General features: G+C 39.4%; 1 long non-coding RNA gene across 4 annotated transcripts in view; it reads right to left on the bottom strand.

The window, feature by feature from the left end:
- LOC308646520 overlaps positions 1-15870 on the bottom strand; it is a 110506-nt gene that overhangs the window by 3005 nt on the left and 91631 nt on the right. For all 4 annotated transcript variants that reach the window (XR_014021408.1, XR_014021409.1, XR_014021410.1 and 1 more), the window contains one exon: positions 1997-2168. This is a non-coding gene — a long non-coding RNA (uncharacterized lncRNA). The remainder of the gene's footprint in view (positions 1-1996; positions 2169-15870) is intronic.

The following is a 15870-nucleotide window of genomic DNA, read 5'->3' on the forward strand; positions in this document are numbered from 1 at the left end:
AAAAACCCTAGTTTAAATTGCAGCCTTGTCATTTGGCAGATGACAAGACATGCCCCTCTTCTTTAAACCTTAGTTCCCTTGCCTGCAATATGAGCATAAGCATGCTCACAACACCAATGTTCTTGTAAGGATTAAAGGGGTAATTTGTGGAAAGCAAACCATCCTAGCATAAAGAAATTGCCCTAAAAGATATAGTGTCACTAAAACTGTCAGATATAAACTCCTTCTAAGTCAAAAGGATGGGAAAGACTTATCTAGAGCACTCGTCACTTTGTGTTATACTCAATTGCTTATGCTCCATTTCCTTGCTTCAATTTGAGCCACGTGGAAGGGACAATGTATGTCAACACATAGTACCTGGTCCTCGGCAAGAGCTCAGGATTTATTTATTGGGTGGATACTGAACAACAACTTCTTTTCTATCTTTAATAATATTGTAAAGTGTCATAAAAATTTAGTGTTTTCAAATATCTAAGAAGACCCTCTTGTGAGCATCTAGATTCTAAGGGCTCCGTGATTCAGCATTGGTTGGCAGCTTCCCCTTGTCCTGAAAAGCTTTGGCCCTGAACTACACTATGGAACCTCTGCAGGTCTCATCATAAGGAGTAGAAAAGTATATAATGCATAACAAAGTCTGGGATGGTGACTCCTGAGCTCAGAACCCCTGAAAAATCTGAAGAGTGAGCTCCGGGGTTGGATGGGGAACTTGATTAATAGGGTGGAAGCCAAGGACCTTAGGGATCTTCAGAAGCCAGGACCCAGGAAACTCCCTTGCTGCCTTTCTCCTGTGTGAAATGAGTGACAGTTCCACCTTGAAATGTCTGGAATACATTCTGGTGGGCCAGCCTGACAGGTGAATTCAATTACCACAGTGTTCTTAAGTCTCTAATATGTCATCTTAAGTTTGCCATGAGGCAGAGTACAGTGAAGAACAGATAGACACAAACAAATGTTTTCTTTATCCAAAAATTATCTTTATAACACTACAAGTCTACAAACCTGCAAACAAGAACCTATAAATGGGATAGACAAGCGTTTTCATTTTTAAATACAAGAGAGATGTTAAGAGATGTTAAATATTAACTGGGTTAATACTTTTAAGGAGCTAAGATTTGGCGGCAAAAATCTTGTTTTTGTTTTTGTTTTTTTCTCAGTTGTACATCCCTTCACAAAATGGAGAGGCTGACTTTGACATTGAGAAGTGATTAGCAGCTGGTAGCTACATTATAGAGTTCGACATCTGTATTTTGGTATAGTCTTAAAACAATTTAAGGAAAATAGAGTCTATAAAACTTTGAAATTGACAACTTCACAGGGAACTTAGCAGCAGACCAAATTAAAGTGCTGGGCTCTGCAGCCTTTGCAGACAGGCACAAGAACAGATTGGGGGGTGTCATAAAATGATGGTGAGGAATCCCTGGAGGGGATTTAGTCTCTGCATCCATCCAAATCTTGCCATCTATCCTTGGAGAAAAGAGTGGAGACCCCTATGTGAAGAGCTGGGATTCCTTTGAGACCAAAAGAGGAGCTGCACTGAGATCTTATTTTTAAAATAGTATAAAAAATAAACTATCCATCAACTTCAACATCACCTGTTTGAGAAATCATATGAGATAAAAGGTGTTGATAGTTCATTGGATTCTTGTTCCATGGCAAGAGCAGGAAACAGCAGGGGAAAGAGCCATCTAAAAATTTTTATTACTATAAGGTCCTTAGCATCTGGACCATCTTAAGTGACAGCTGCCATTTTAAGGAAAAAGTTTCACTTGGGTGTTTCTGAGAAAGGCTTCACCACTCCCTCATCCCAATCCAATCCCTAACTGGCCACATTGGGACCCACCAGGCTCTGATTCCTGAGCCGGCTCCATAAAAGTCCCAGAACCCAAGCCTGTTTTGCCTCTCTCCACTATAGAGAGATGGCCTTTATTTGTCATCTCTGACAAATGAACTCTGGTGTGTATCTCTGCCTGGTCTCTGTCTTTCATTTCTCACTTACCCATCTCTCGTTCCTCACATGTCTTCATTCCCCTTGAAGTGCTGGCAGAACATCCTCACTCAGAACACGTCCAGAATACCACCTTGTCTGCCACCCGCTGCCTCCACACATGTGCCCGCCTGCTTCCCCTCTTGACTTCCCACGTCACTCAGTGATGTCACCGTCTCCTTGCCTGCAAGCAAATACGAAAGTAGAGAGTACAATGAATTCTAATATGTACCCCAGATTCAACAATTATCAATTTTTCTCACATTTACTCCATTTGTTCCTTTTTCTCTCTTCTTTGTTTTGTCTAAAATATTTTTAAACAAATCCCAAACTTCATTCATTTCACCCCATACCTACTTCAGTGTATCTCCTTCATAACTTGAATTTTTTTTATCCTGTTTGTGGTTGTGATTTCAGGGGTCTTAAGAGAAAAACTAGTAAATCAGAATTCATTTAATTAAAGACAAAATTCTTTTAAAAAATAAACTTTTAATTTATTAAATTGTATCTATTATGAAATTATTAATTATATGACAAGGTAATAGGACTTGACATTTTAACATTAATTATGTAACAAATAACTAACTAGAAAATGCTGACTAAACATTATAAAACAACCTTAAAAATAAGATCCCATAAACACCCCATAATCCAATCACCTTGTTTTAGTAACTGAATTTAGGAACTTTTTCTTTCATCTTTAAAAAAAATATTTATATTGCTTTATAACAGACTATTGGAAAATTCCATAAAATGAACACAGCTGTGTAACTATGGCCCTAGCACCCCAGGTTTGTTTGCTTTTTTTCTCTTGCGATTTATTTGGTTATCGTACTATGGTCCCTCCTACACTGCATTTATTCTTCCAAACCTCTGTTTTCTGTAAAACGGCTATTAGATCAGGACTTTCCTTCAGGGTCCGGATCACAGTGCAGCGTAATAGAACCCACGGCAAAGGAAAAATTATCACACCAATCCTGTTTTCACTGAAATTTTGTTCATCACCGGGTGATTTATTTTTGCATTGTGATTTCTTTAGAATATGCATCAAGTGTTATTCATTTTTTTATTGGTTGTTCAAAATATTACAAAGCTCTTGACATATCATATTTCATACATTAGATTCAAGTGGGTTATAAACTCCCATTTTTACCCCAAATACAGATTGCAGAATCACATCGGTTACACATCCACATTTTTACATAATGCCATATTAGTGACTGTTGTATTCTGCTACCTTTCCTATCCTCTACTATCCCCCCTCCCCTCCCCTCCCATCTTCTCTCTCTACCCCATCTACTGTAATTCATTTCTCTCCTTGTTTATTTTCCCATTCCCCTCACAACCTCTTATATGTAATTTTGTATAACAATGAGGGTCTCCTTCCATTTCCATGCAATTTCCCTTTTCTCTCCCTTTCCCTCCCACCTCATGTCTCTGTTTAATGTTAATCTTTTCCTCCTGCTCTTCCTCTCTGCTCTGTTCTTAGTTGCTCTCATTATATCAAAGAAGACATTTGGCATTTGTTTTTTAGGGATTGGCTAGCTTCACTTAGCATAATATGCTCTAGTGCCATCCATTTCCCTGCAAATTCCATGATTTTGTCATTTTTTAGTGCTGCGTAATACTCCATTGTGTATAAATGCCACATTTTTTTTATCCATTCATCTATTGAAGGGCATCTGGGTTGGTTCCACAGTCTAGCTATTGTGAATTGTGCTGCTATGAATATCGATGTGGCAGTATCCGTGTAGTATGCTCTTTTAAGGTCTTCAAGGAATAGTCTGAGAAGGGCAATAGCTGGGTCAAATGGTGGTTCCATTCCCAGCTTTCCCAGGAATCTCCATACTGCTTTCCAAATTGGCCGCACCAATTTGTAGTCCCACCATCAATGTACAAGAGTACACTTTTCCCCACATCCTTGCCAGCACTTGTTGTTGTTTGACTTCATAATGGCTGCCAATCTTACTGAAGTGAGATGGTATCTTAGGGTGGTTTTGATTTGCATTTCTCTGACTGCTAGAGATGGTGAGCATTTTTTCATGTACTTGTTGATTGATTGTATGTCCTCCTCTGAGAAGTGTCTGTTCAGGTCCTTGGCCCATTTGTTGATTGGGTTATTTGTTAACTTATTGTCTAATTTTTTTAGTTCTTTGTATACTCTGGATATTAGGGCTCTATCTGAAGTGTGAGGAGTAAAAATTTGTTCCCAGGATGTAGGCTCCCTATTTACCTCTCTTATTGTTTCTCTTGCTGAGAAAAAAAACTTTTTAGTTTAAGTAAGTCCCATTTGTTGATTCTTGTTATTAACTCTTGTGCTATGGGTGTCCTATTAAGGAATTTGGAGCCCGACCCCACAATATGTAGATCGGAGCCAACTTTTTCTTCTATCAGACGCAGAGTCTCTGATTTGATATCAAGCTCCTTGATCCATTTTGAATTAACTTTTGTGCATGGCGAGAGAAAGGGATTCAGTATCATTTTGTTGCATATGGATTTCCAGTTTTCCCAACACCATTTGTTGAAGATGCTATCCTTCCTCCATTGCATGCTTTTAGCCCCTTTATCAAATATAAAATAGTTGTAACTTTGTGGATTAGTCTCTGTGTCCTCTATTCTGTACCATTGGTCCACCCGCCTGTTTTGGTACCAGTACCATGCTGTTTTTGTTACTATTGCTCTGTAATATAGTTTGAAATCTGGTATCACTATACCTCCTGATTCACACTTCCTGCTTAGACTTGCTTTTGCTATTCTGGGTCTTTTATTTTTCCATATGAATTTCATGATTGCTTTATCTATTTCTACAAGAAATGCCATTGGGATTTTGATTGTCATTGCATTAAGCCTATAGAGAACTTTTGGTAATATCGCCATTTTGATGATGTTAGTTCTGCCTATCCATGAACAGGGTATATTTTTCCATCTTCTAAGATCTTCTTCTACTTCTCTCTTTAGGGTTCTGTAGTTTTCATTGTATAAATCTTTCACCTCGTTTGTTAGGTTGATTCCCAAGTATTTTATTTTTTTTGAGGATATTGTGAATGGAGTGTTTTTCCTCATTTCCGTTTCAGAAGTTTTGTCGCTGATATACAGAAATGCCTTTGATTTATGCGTGTTGATTTTATATCCTGCCACCTTGCTGAATTCATTTATTAGTTCTAGTAGTTTTTTTGTAGACCCTTTTGGGTCGTCTAGGTATAGAATCATGTCTTCCGCAAATAGTGATAATTTAAGTTCTTCTTTTCCTATTTTTATGCCTTTAATTTCTTTCATCTGTCTAATTGCTCTGGCCAGTGTTTCGAGAACTATATTGAATAGAAGTGGTGATAGAGGGCATCCCTGTCTTGTTCCAGATTTTAGAGGGAATGCCTTCAATTTTTCTCCATTCAGAATGATGCTAGCCTGAGGCTTAGCATAGATAGCTTTTACAATGTCAAGGTAAGTTCCTGTTATCCCTAGTTCTTCTAATGTATTGAACATAAAGGGATGCTGTACTTTGTCGGATGCTTTTTCTGCATCTATCGAGATGATCATATGGTTCTTATCTTTAAGTCTATTGATGTGGTGAATAACATTTATTGATTTCCGTATATTGAACCATCCTTGCATCCCAGGGATGAATCCTACTTGACCATGGTGCACAATTTTTTTGATGTGTTTTTATATCTGATTCGCCAGAATTTTATTGAGGATTTTTGCATCTAGGTTCATTAGAGATATTGGTCTATAGTTTTCTTTCTTTGAGGGGTCTTTGTCTGGTTTCGGAATCAGGGTGATGTTGGCCTCATAGAATGAATTTGGAAGAGCTCCCTCTTTTTCTATTTCCTGAAATAACTTGAAAAGTATTGGTATTAATTCTTCTTTAAAGGTTTTGTAAGTAAAACTCCACTGTATACCCATCCGGTCCTGGGCTTTTCTTGGTTGGTAGTCTTTTGATTGCTTCTTCTATTTCATCCATTGATATTGGTCTGTTCAAATTGTGTGTATCCTCCTGACTCAGTCTGGGCAAATCATATGACTTAAGAAATTTATCAATGTCTTCACTATCTTCTATTTTATTGGAATATAGGTTTTCAAAATAATTTCTAATTGTCTTCTGTATTTCTGTAGCATCTGTTGTGATATTGCCTTTTTCATCCCGTATGTTAGTAATTTGAGTTCTCTCTCTTCTTCTCTTCGTTAGCATGGCTAAGGGTCTGTCGATCTTATTTATTTTTTCGAAGAACCAACTTTTAGTTTTGTTAATTTTTTCAATAGTTTCTTTTGTTTCAATTTCATTGATTTCTGCTCTGATTTTAATTATTTCTTGCCTTCTGCTACATTTGCTATTGTTTTGCTCTTCCTTTTCTAGGGCTTTGAGATGAAGTGTGAGCTCATTTATTTGTTGGATTTTTCTTTTTTTGAGGAATGACCACCAGGCGATGAATTTCCCTCTTAAAACTGCTTTCATTGTTTCCCATAGATTCCGATATGTTGTGTCTGTATTTTCATTTATCTCTAAGAATTTTTTGATTTCCTCCTTTATGTCTTCTGTAACCCATTGATCATTCAGTAACATATTGTTCATTTTCCATGTGATGTAGGATTTTTCCTTCCTTCTTTTATCATTGATTTCCAGTTTCATTCCATTATGATCAGATAAAATGCATGGTATTATCTCCACCCCTTTATATTTACTGAAGGTTGCCGTATGGCATAATATATGGTCTATTTTTGAGAAGGATCCATGTGCTGCTGAGAAAAAAGTATATCCATTTGATGATGGTTGATATATTCTATATATGTCAGTTAAGTCTAGGTTATTGATTGTGATATTGAGTTCTATACTTTCTTTATTCAACTTTTGTTTGGAGGATCTGTCCAATGGTGAGAGAGGTGTGTTGAAGTCACCCATAATTATTGTGTTGTGGTCTATTGATTCTTGAACTTGAGGAGAATTTGTTTTATGAACGTCGCAGCACCATTATTTGGTGCATAAATATTGATAATTGTTATGTCTTGTTGGTGAATGGTTCCTTTTAACAGTGTATAATGTCCTTCCTTATCCTTTTTGATTAACTTAGTCTTGAAGTCGATTTTATTCAATATGAGAATGGCCACCCCTGCTTGCTTACGAGGACCGTGTGCGTGGTATATTTTTTCCCAACCTTTCACCTTCAGCCTGTGTATGTCTTTTCCAATCAGATGTGTCTCCTGGAGGCAGCATATTGTTGGATTTGTTTTTTTAATCCATGTTACCAGCCTATGTCGCTTTATTGGAGAGTTTAAGCCATTAACGTTTAGAGTTACTATTGATATATAGTTTGTACTTCCAGCCACGTTTGATTATTTATCTTTTTTTTTCTAATTTAGTTTGTTTCTCCATGATTAGCTTTCCCCCCCCCACCCTCTGTCTTTACTGAGGTACTTCCCACTGATGGTTTTGGTTATTGTTTTTCATTTCTTCCTCGTGTAGTGTTTTGCTCAAGATGCTTTGCAATGCTGGTTTTCTGGCTGCAAATTATTTTAACTTTTGTTTATCATGAAAGATTTTTATTTCGTTGTCATACCTGAAGCTTAATTTTGCTGGATACAGAATTCTTGGTTGGCATCCATTGTCTTCCAGTGTTTGAAATATGTTGTTCCAGGATCTTCTCGCTTTCAGTGTCTGTGATGAAAAATCCGATGTTAACCTTATTGGTTTACCCCTGAATGTAATCTGCCTCCTTTCTCTTGTAGCTTTTAATATTTTCTCTTTGTTCTGTATATTAGATATCTTCATAACAATGTGTCTTGGTGTTGGTCTACTGTGATTTTGTATGCTCGGTGTCCTGTATGCATCTACAATTTGTATATCTGTTTCCTTTTTTATTTCTGGAAAGTTTTCTGTAATTATTTCATTCAGCAGGTTACTCATTCCCTTGGTTTGAATCTCTATACCTTTCTCTATCCCGATGACTCTTATATTTGGTTTTTTTATGTTATCCCATATCTCTTGGATGTTTTTCTCGTGATTTTTTACCAGCCTTTCTGAGTTGGCTAGACTCTTTTCAAGATGATATATTTTGTCTTCATTATCTGACGTTCTGGCTTCTACTTGCTCCACTCTGTTAATGATACTCTCATTTGAGTTTTTAATTTGGTTTATAGTTTCCTTCATTTCTAGAATTATTGTTTGATTTTTTTATAATCTCTATCTCCTGATAAAGATGCTTAACTTCTTCTTTTATCTGTTTATGCAATACATTTTCAATGTGTTCTTTCACTGTTTGAATTTGCTGTCTCATATCCTCTTTAAGGTTCCATTCCATCTGTCTAAGGTATTCCTTGAGTTCTTTATTTGACCATTTTTCTGATGACTCTAGGTCCTCCTGAATATTTAGGCTGTCCTACATTGTTTGTACTCCTTTTCTTCCTTGCTTTTTCATGCTGCTCATGTTACTTCTCGTTCTGTTTGACTGCTGAGTTACTGTTTACTCCTATAAATTTATTTGAGGCTTGGGAGGAAAGGTATTAGAAGGGAAGGGAAGATGTCACTACGGAGAATGAGAGTAAGCAGGTAGAATTCAAGGAAGGGGGAATAAGAAAATTGAAAAGAAATGAAAAGACAAAAGAAAAACATAGAAAAGAAAAAAAGAAAAAATTTTTAAAAATAATAAAAAAATTAAAATTAAAATTAAAAAAAATTTAAAAAACAACAACAAAAAAAATGAAAATAAAAAAAACCCAAATTAAAAAAAAATTAATAAACGCAGTCTTAGAGTTTGATTAACTTCTCTTCCAGTAGGTGGCGCTGTGCCCACCAGGCCAAGGTTCTCCTCTCAATACTTGGGAACCAATCTCTGTGCAGCAGCTCCTCCTCCCAGACTGGGCGGGTCTCCAATCCTGAGTGCCTAGGGCCTTCTCTTGTGTCTAGTCACTTCCCCACTTTTCCTCAAGCCAGGCCCCACTCACCGGTGATGCTCACCACAATACTGGCTACAAGCCAGTTCTGCTGCTCCTGGGAGCCGTGTTTTCATGAATGCCTGGGCACTCTCTCCCTGTTTGCCATTCCCTCAGACCCTAAGTTTGTAGAGCTTGGGGCTGAGAATGCTCAGCGAATTTTGCTTGCCCTCTGGTAGCCATGCCCCTGGTAGCTGGTGCAAGAGACCTCAGTTGTCAGCACTGGTGGGAGCGGTAGCCGGGAGTTCCACGCCGTGGGTCTCGCGCCACTCCTGATTCCCTCGGTCTGGCTATCTCGCTCACGGGAGAGCTGGGAGGGGCCCTTAAGGTTTCCCCGCTGTGTGGAGAGGGAAGGCTAGGGGGTTACACACCTGTCGCCGCTGGTTTCAATGAAATTATCTCCTCCGCCGCATTCTGGTGATGTCAGTTCTCTGCCATGGTGGTATCCCATGCAAATGGCGACAGTTCATTTCCCTTTGCCGGGTAACCAATGCAACAGGTGGGTCCTGACTGGCTCTCCCAAGCCCCGTTTCAATCCTGTGGCCACTGCCTATGAAGGCTCGGTTGGCATTTACCTCCGTAGGTTCAGAAGGGCCGACCAGTTGTTTCAGCGGGATAGTTTCGTCCTGAGTCACAGCAGTTTGTCTGCGAGAAGCAGGCAAATGGAGGTTGAATTCAGCCGATCTGGGCTCAGTGTATGTTCTGAGAGGCCCAGACTGTTCGCCCCAGATCCACATCAGCTCAGCATTGCCTAGTGATCCTGAGCAAACTGCATTTAGAAGGTTTACGACTCCCTATGCTGGCGCAGCTGAAGAGGTCAGAGACTTGATCTCTCTGCATCCACCGCCATGTTGGATCTACCTCAAGTGTTATTCATCTTGATGGTTGAGTTTGGGAGCGTCCCTGGGTGGAGGCTTGGTCCGTGGCAGGTTCAGTTGTCTTCAAGAGGATTTCACAGCTGATGGCCCTGCCTCTTGCCTCACAGAGAGGGATGAGCCAGCTGATTGTCTCTTTTTGTTATGTGAAGAATAAGTGGGCCATGTGTGAGTTCACCACAATTGTCCCACACAATTGGAAATCCTAGATACTCTAACAGCAAATCAGATGGGAAAGGAAGAAACAAACCTGTCTTCTCTCACAGATGTAGAAAATATTAGGGAATCTACATAAAAACATTTTGAGGACAAATTGTATTTAACAAGGTCATGTAGTAGAAGATCAACACAAAAGGGCACTCAATTCTAAAACTGGCAACTGAAATTTATAAATCAATGCCATTTACAATAGTTTCCAAAAGAATATCATACACTTAGTTATAATTTTTAAAAATTAATGAAAGAATTCAAAGACTTTCTGTTCCCATTATATTCATTGAAGTCAAAATATCAAACATTCCCCAACTGATGTATAGATTTAAGGCACTCCCCTCAAAAACATGATTCTTCATAGATCTAGGCAAGCTAATTAGAAAATGTATATGCAAAAGTAAAGGAACTAGAATATCTAAAACAGTTTTGAGAGAGAACAAATTTGAAGACTCACAGTATCCAATTTTAAGATATAAAATAAAACTACTATGATCATAGCAGTTATGGTGTTGACTACAGGATAGAGATGAATGAAACAGACTAAAGGATTCCACCTATAGGGTCTATAAAATATGATCAATTTAAACATTTTCTTGAGATACAACAGCAAACAACATGTGTTTAAAGCATATGATTTGATACATTTTGGCATATGCATATAGCAACAACACCATCACCCCAGTCATCCATCTTTCCCCAAAGTTTCCTTCTGTTCTCTTTTATCCCTCCTTCTCACTCTTTGTCTCCTGGCAATCACTAATCTGCTTTCTTTCATTTATACTAGTTAAAATTTCCTAAAATTTTATGTTAATGGAATCATATCCATTTACTGCATGTAAATTTTAAATTTTTAATCTCACTTCCTGGACTCAACATAACTCTTTTGAGATTGTAGCATGTATCAATAGTTCATTCTTTCTCGTTGCAATATAGTATTCCATTAGGTACCACACTTTTCGTATCCACATCATATATAAAAATTAACTGAAAACAAACCATATGACTGAACATAAAACTATAAAACTCTTAGATTAAAAAATAAAGAAGCCTTTATGATCTTGGATCATAAAACAAAATCCTTAAGAGAAAAACTAATAAATCAGAATTAATTTAATTAAAAATTTTAGTTCTGGGAAAAACTAAGAAATGTAAATATAAATTACTGACTGCTAAAAAGTATTTAGTAATCACATATCTGAGAAAGAACTTGTACCCAGAATATATAAAGAACCCTCAACACTCAACAGTCTTTCAAGATGGGCAAAAGATTTGAACACACATCTCACCAAGGAAGATAGAGAAGTGGCACATTAATATATGAACAACTATTTAACATCATTGGTCAGTAGGGAAATACAAATTTAAAACTACATTGAGGGGGCTGGGGATGTGGCTCAAGCGGTAGCGCGCTCGCCTGGCATGCTTGTGGCCCGGGTTCGATCCTCAGCACCATATACAAAGATGTTGTGTCCGCCAAAATCTAAAAAATAAATATTAAAAATCTTTCTCTCTCTCTCTCTCTCTCTCTCTCTCTCTCTCTCTCTCTCCCCCCCCTCTCTCTTTAAAAAAAACTACATTGAGGTACCATTACATACAAATTTGATTGGCTGATATAAGAAATTCTGATAATAGCAAGTACTGACAAGGAACTTTAATATGGGACTGATGAAGATGTAAAATGGTACAGAACATTCTGGAAAGCAGTTGGATTTTTTTTTTTTTTAAGAAGTTCAAAATATTCTTACCATTTGACCCACAAATCAAATTTGTAGGTATTTATTATAGAGAAAGAAAAACTCACACAAAAATCTGTACATAAATGTTTACAGCAGCATTATTCATGATTACCTCAAACTGAAAATGATCCAGATGTTCTTCAATAAGAAAATGGGTGAGCAAATTAAAATACCTGTACAATGGAACATTACTCAACAATGGAAAGGAATGAACTATTGATGCATACCCACTGTGGGCAAATATCAAATGCTTTATGCTAAGTGAAATCAGTTAGTCTCAAAGTATATCATTTTTCATACAGTTCCATTTAAATGGCAGCCTGAAAAAGGCAAAATTCTAAGACCAGAAGACAGATCTGTAGCTGGAAGGAAATGGGGAAGGAACGGACTGTAAAGGGAAGCTTGAGGGAATTCTCTTGAACTTGAGTAGTTTTTTATCCTGTTTGTGTTTGTGATTTCAGGGATCTTTGCATCTGTGAAAACTTGTAGAACTATACAAAAACAAAAACGAAGTTTACTGCATGGAAATTTTTAATAGCAATAAAAATGACTGAGCAGTGCTTCTAGGTGTACGGGCAGCCTGAGCCCTCCTTGCAAATCCCCCAAACTTGAAGTGCTTGGTGAATAAAGGACATTATGGCTGGAGCTCAAATTGCAGGGGACAGAGTGTCACATAGCCAGCCCATAGAGAGCCCTAAAACACTTGGAAAGGAATTTGTTCTTCTCAAAGAGAATTCTGGTTGCTATGCGGAGAATGGATGTATACTAGTGAATGTTAGCGGGGAAAAAGGCTTTTTCACTTATAAAAAGGAAAGCAACCATACCTTACGAAGAGAGGACCAAATATTTGGAACTTTTAACTAGGACCGAGGACTGGGAGGGAGAAGAAAACAGTTTGGCTTTTCAAATGCGGTTTTGCCTTGTGGTTAGAATTTCCTTGTTTGGCTAACCCCCAGGATGTAGGGACAGGACTTCTTCCAGTGTGTTTTTGGCCTTCTGTCTCAGGATAAACAGACGTGGCGTTGCCACGCTTTTCAGAGGGTCCCAGGTACAGGGTGATACGATCCAGACCACAGAAGCTTATTGCCAGCTCGCTCCCAGCTCCCGGTGGGGTCCCTGTTGCTATAAACGTAACTCGGGAGGCCTGGGCATGTGTGGACACCTCCCAGCAGTTTCTCTGCCGCCCCAGCTCCTCAGGACACACGAGGCTTAACCAAGAAGGGGCAGGGCTAGAATCTCTGACCTCAGAAAACACTGGAAAACACATGTGGGCCAGGCTGCTGGGAGCCCCATGAGTCACTGCTTGAGGTGGCCTCAGATTTGAAGGTGCTACTACAGAAGAGAGATGATATTTAGAAGCTCAAGAGGTGCCTGTTTGCTGGACCTTCTGGCTGGCAGCCCGAATGCCAACCCAATCCCCAAGTCTCAGTTGACAAAATGGCTGCATGGGCATTAACCCTACTGAGAGAGAGAGAAATGTCCACCTGAGCTCGAGGAGTTGTGGACGCCTCCCTCTGCCATCCCCAGGTAGCTGATTTCCATCCAATGGGCAATTTCATCTGATTCTTGGGAAGTGTCCACCTTTTTCCTGCTTTATTTCTCCTCTTTGAAGCCCTGGTCACCTCTGCCATGGGCAAATGTCACTTCTATGAAAGGGCTGGGCCTGCCCCCATGGAAATGTAGCCTAGCATGAGGACAGCAGCCAAGCCCTGTGGCTCCATTTCAAACTCCCTTTTAAATGGAAACCATTTGATACTCTTTGCCCACGCAGTCCTGAAGTCTTTGAATATACTCAAACAAAGAGGAGAGTTCTGACTCAGAGATTCAGCTCCCTGCCTACACAAACACTGGTAATTAACTCTACTGAAAAAAAAAAAAAAAGACAAGATAATAAAACTTATCTTTAATTGGCACCAGAAAATCTAATATGAGTATTGGCTGGTGAGTTCCCGGAATTTCCCACAAAGTGCCTTTCATGGGTTCACCAAAGACAATGTTCAAATTACCAGGATCCAGATGACACCGGGGAAAACTAAAAACACAAACAAAACCTGAGTTGGGAGTCAGAAGCAGGTGCCAGCCACGGGAACCTCAGTGGCCTTCCCTGTTCTCTGGGTCTCAGTTTCCTCATGTGTAAAATAAAGGACTAGGACATGGTCTATGTCTCTGAAACCTGTTCTCCTCGTGCAGTTTTCACACTGCCCAGGCTCTCCAATTGGTACGTTTTGTCTTAAATATTCCACTTTCTGGGGCTGGAGGTGTAGTCAGTGGTAGAGCTTACCTAGCATGGGGTCCATCCCCAGCATCACAAGGACAAAAAAAATCTGCCTTCTCTTTGCCAGATATGTGCTCATATCTATGGGAAACCTCTGCTTGAACATCCTGCTGCTACTCAAAGCTAATGGAGTAAAAATCACATCTTTAGATGGCCCTTCTCAGGCAGCCATCTTTCTTTATCTTTTTTTTTTTTTTTTTTTGATAATGAAGGCATTTTGGTGGAACCAAAATGGCAGCTTTCCTTTCCTCTTTTGGGGTCCTCTCCCTCTAGAAGAGGGGTGTCTCCTGTCTCCCACCTCTGAGTTTCCTCTGGCCTCCGTCCCTCTGAGTTCTGTCCTCTTCTGGCTGCTCTGGGCTCTGTGTGGGCCACACTCAGTCAGGGCCAGCCACTCCCAGCTTCCTGCAGCTTTCAGGTGCATGAGGAGGCAGCAAATACGGCCCTTCTGTCTTCACAATATTATCACAAAGTGTACTAAAGGTTGGACAAATTAGATAAAACTCCAAGACACTAAAGGCTACTGTCCTATTTTTCTTATATTCACAAGGAAAATTATGCAAGAAATTACATGTTTGACAGGACTCTCCGGGTGCTGATCTTGTTCCCTTGACCTTCTGTCTGCCTTTCTCCCAGACAAGCAGCCTCCTTCAAACCTCTCTTTTTGAGGTGTCACTATGGTTTGACTATGTCCCCCCAAAAGCATGTATTGAAACTCAATTTTCAATGTAACAGTATTAAGAGGTAGGGCCTGTTGGGTGCAGTGTGACATATGCCTATAATCCCACTGGCTGGAGAATCTGAGGCAGGAGGATCATAAATTCAATGCCATCCTCAGCAACGTACTGAAGCCCTAAGCAACTCAATGAGAACCTGTCTTAAATAAAATATGAAAAATGGGCTGGGGATGTGGTTCAGTGGTTAAGTGCCCCTGGGTTCAATCCCAGGTACCAAAAAAATAAAAAAGAGGTGCTTAGGCCATGAGCAGTCTGCCCTCATGAATGAGTCAATTCCATTATCATAGGCGTGGGTTCCTTACAAAAGGATGGGGTACCGTCTGCCATGCTATGGTTAGCAAGAAGCCCTTGTCAGTTTACAGCCCCTTGATCTTGGACATCCCAGTGTCTAGAACCAAGAGTCAATACATTTCTGTTCTTTATAAGTTATTTAGCCTGCAGTATTCTGTGATAGTACCACAAATGGACTGAAACAGGTGTGCATTTCCTCCTGTGTTTGAGAAACTCCTCCCACCTATGGAGACTTGTCTGTCACACAGGATCTTCCAACCCCACTCGATTCCCCTAGGAGTTGGTTTAGCCAAGTCTTGTTCTAACCTGGACAACTCCCTGGTAGCTCAGCAAACTGGTCCAAGATGGACATGAACTCTCCAAATCCTTAAGAGCTGAATAAGCTGTGAGGGACATGAGGACCCCACACCTCGTCCTCTTTAAGGTGTTCCACCAATGTGAATTGATAATAAACCTCTTTATTCTTCCAAATGGTCATAAAATAACAGTTAGTACATGCACATATCCCTCCTAATGACAAACATTAATTCCCAGAAATAGCATAGACTAATTTTAGACACTAAAGAAAAAAAAATAAAAAACACAAACTCACTCCCCACCCTCAAACTGCTCCTTGGAATTTTCCTTTGCATACTTCTGGCCATCAGAATGTGTTCCTCTGCTCAATTCCCACCCATCCATTCCACTTTTAAACTGTGCACCCTTAGATTGGCCAAGAATGCCATCTGCCTTTTTTTTTTTTAGTTGTAGTTGGGCACAAAATCTTTATTTTATTTATTTATTTTTATGTGGTGCTGAAGATCGAACCCAGTGCCTCGCACATGCTAGGTGAGCACTC

Source organism: Spermophilus citellus (genome assembly GCF_964194105.1).
Source record: "Spermophilus citellus genome assembly, chromosome: 4".
Taxonomy (NCBI): Eukaryota; Metazoa; Chordata; class Mammalia; order Rodentia; family Sciuridae; genus Spermophilus; species Spermophilus citellus.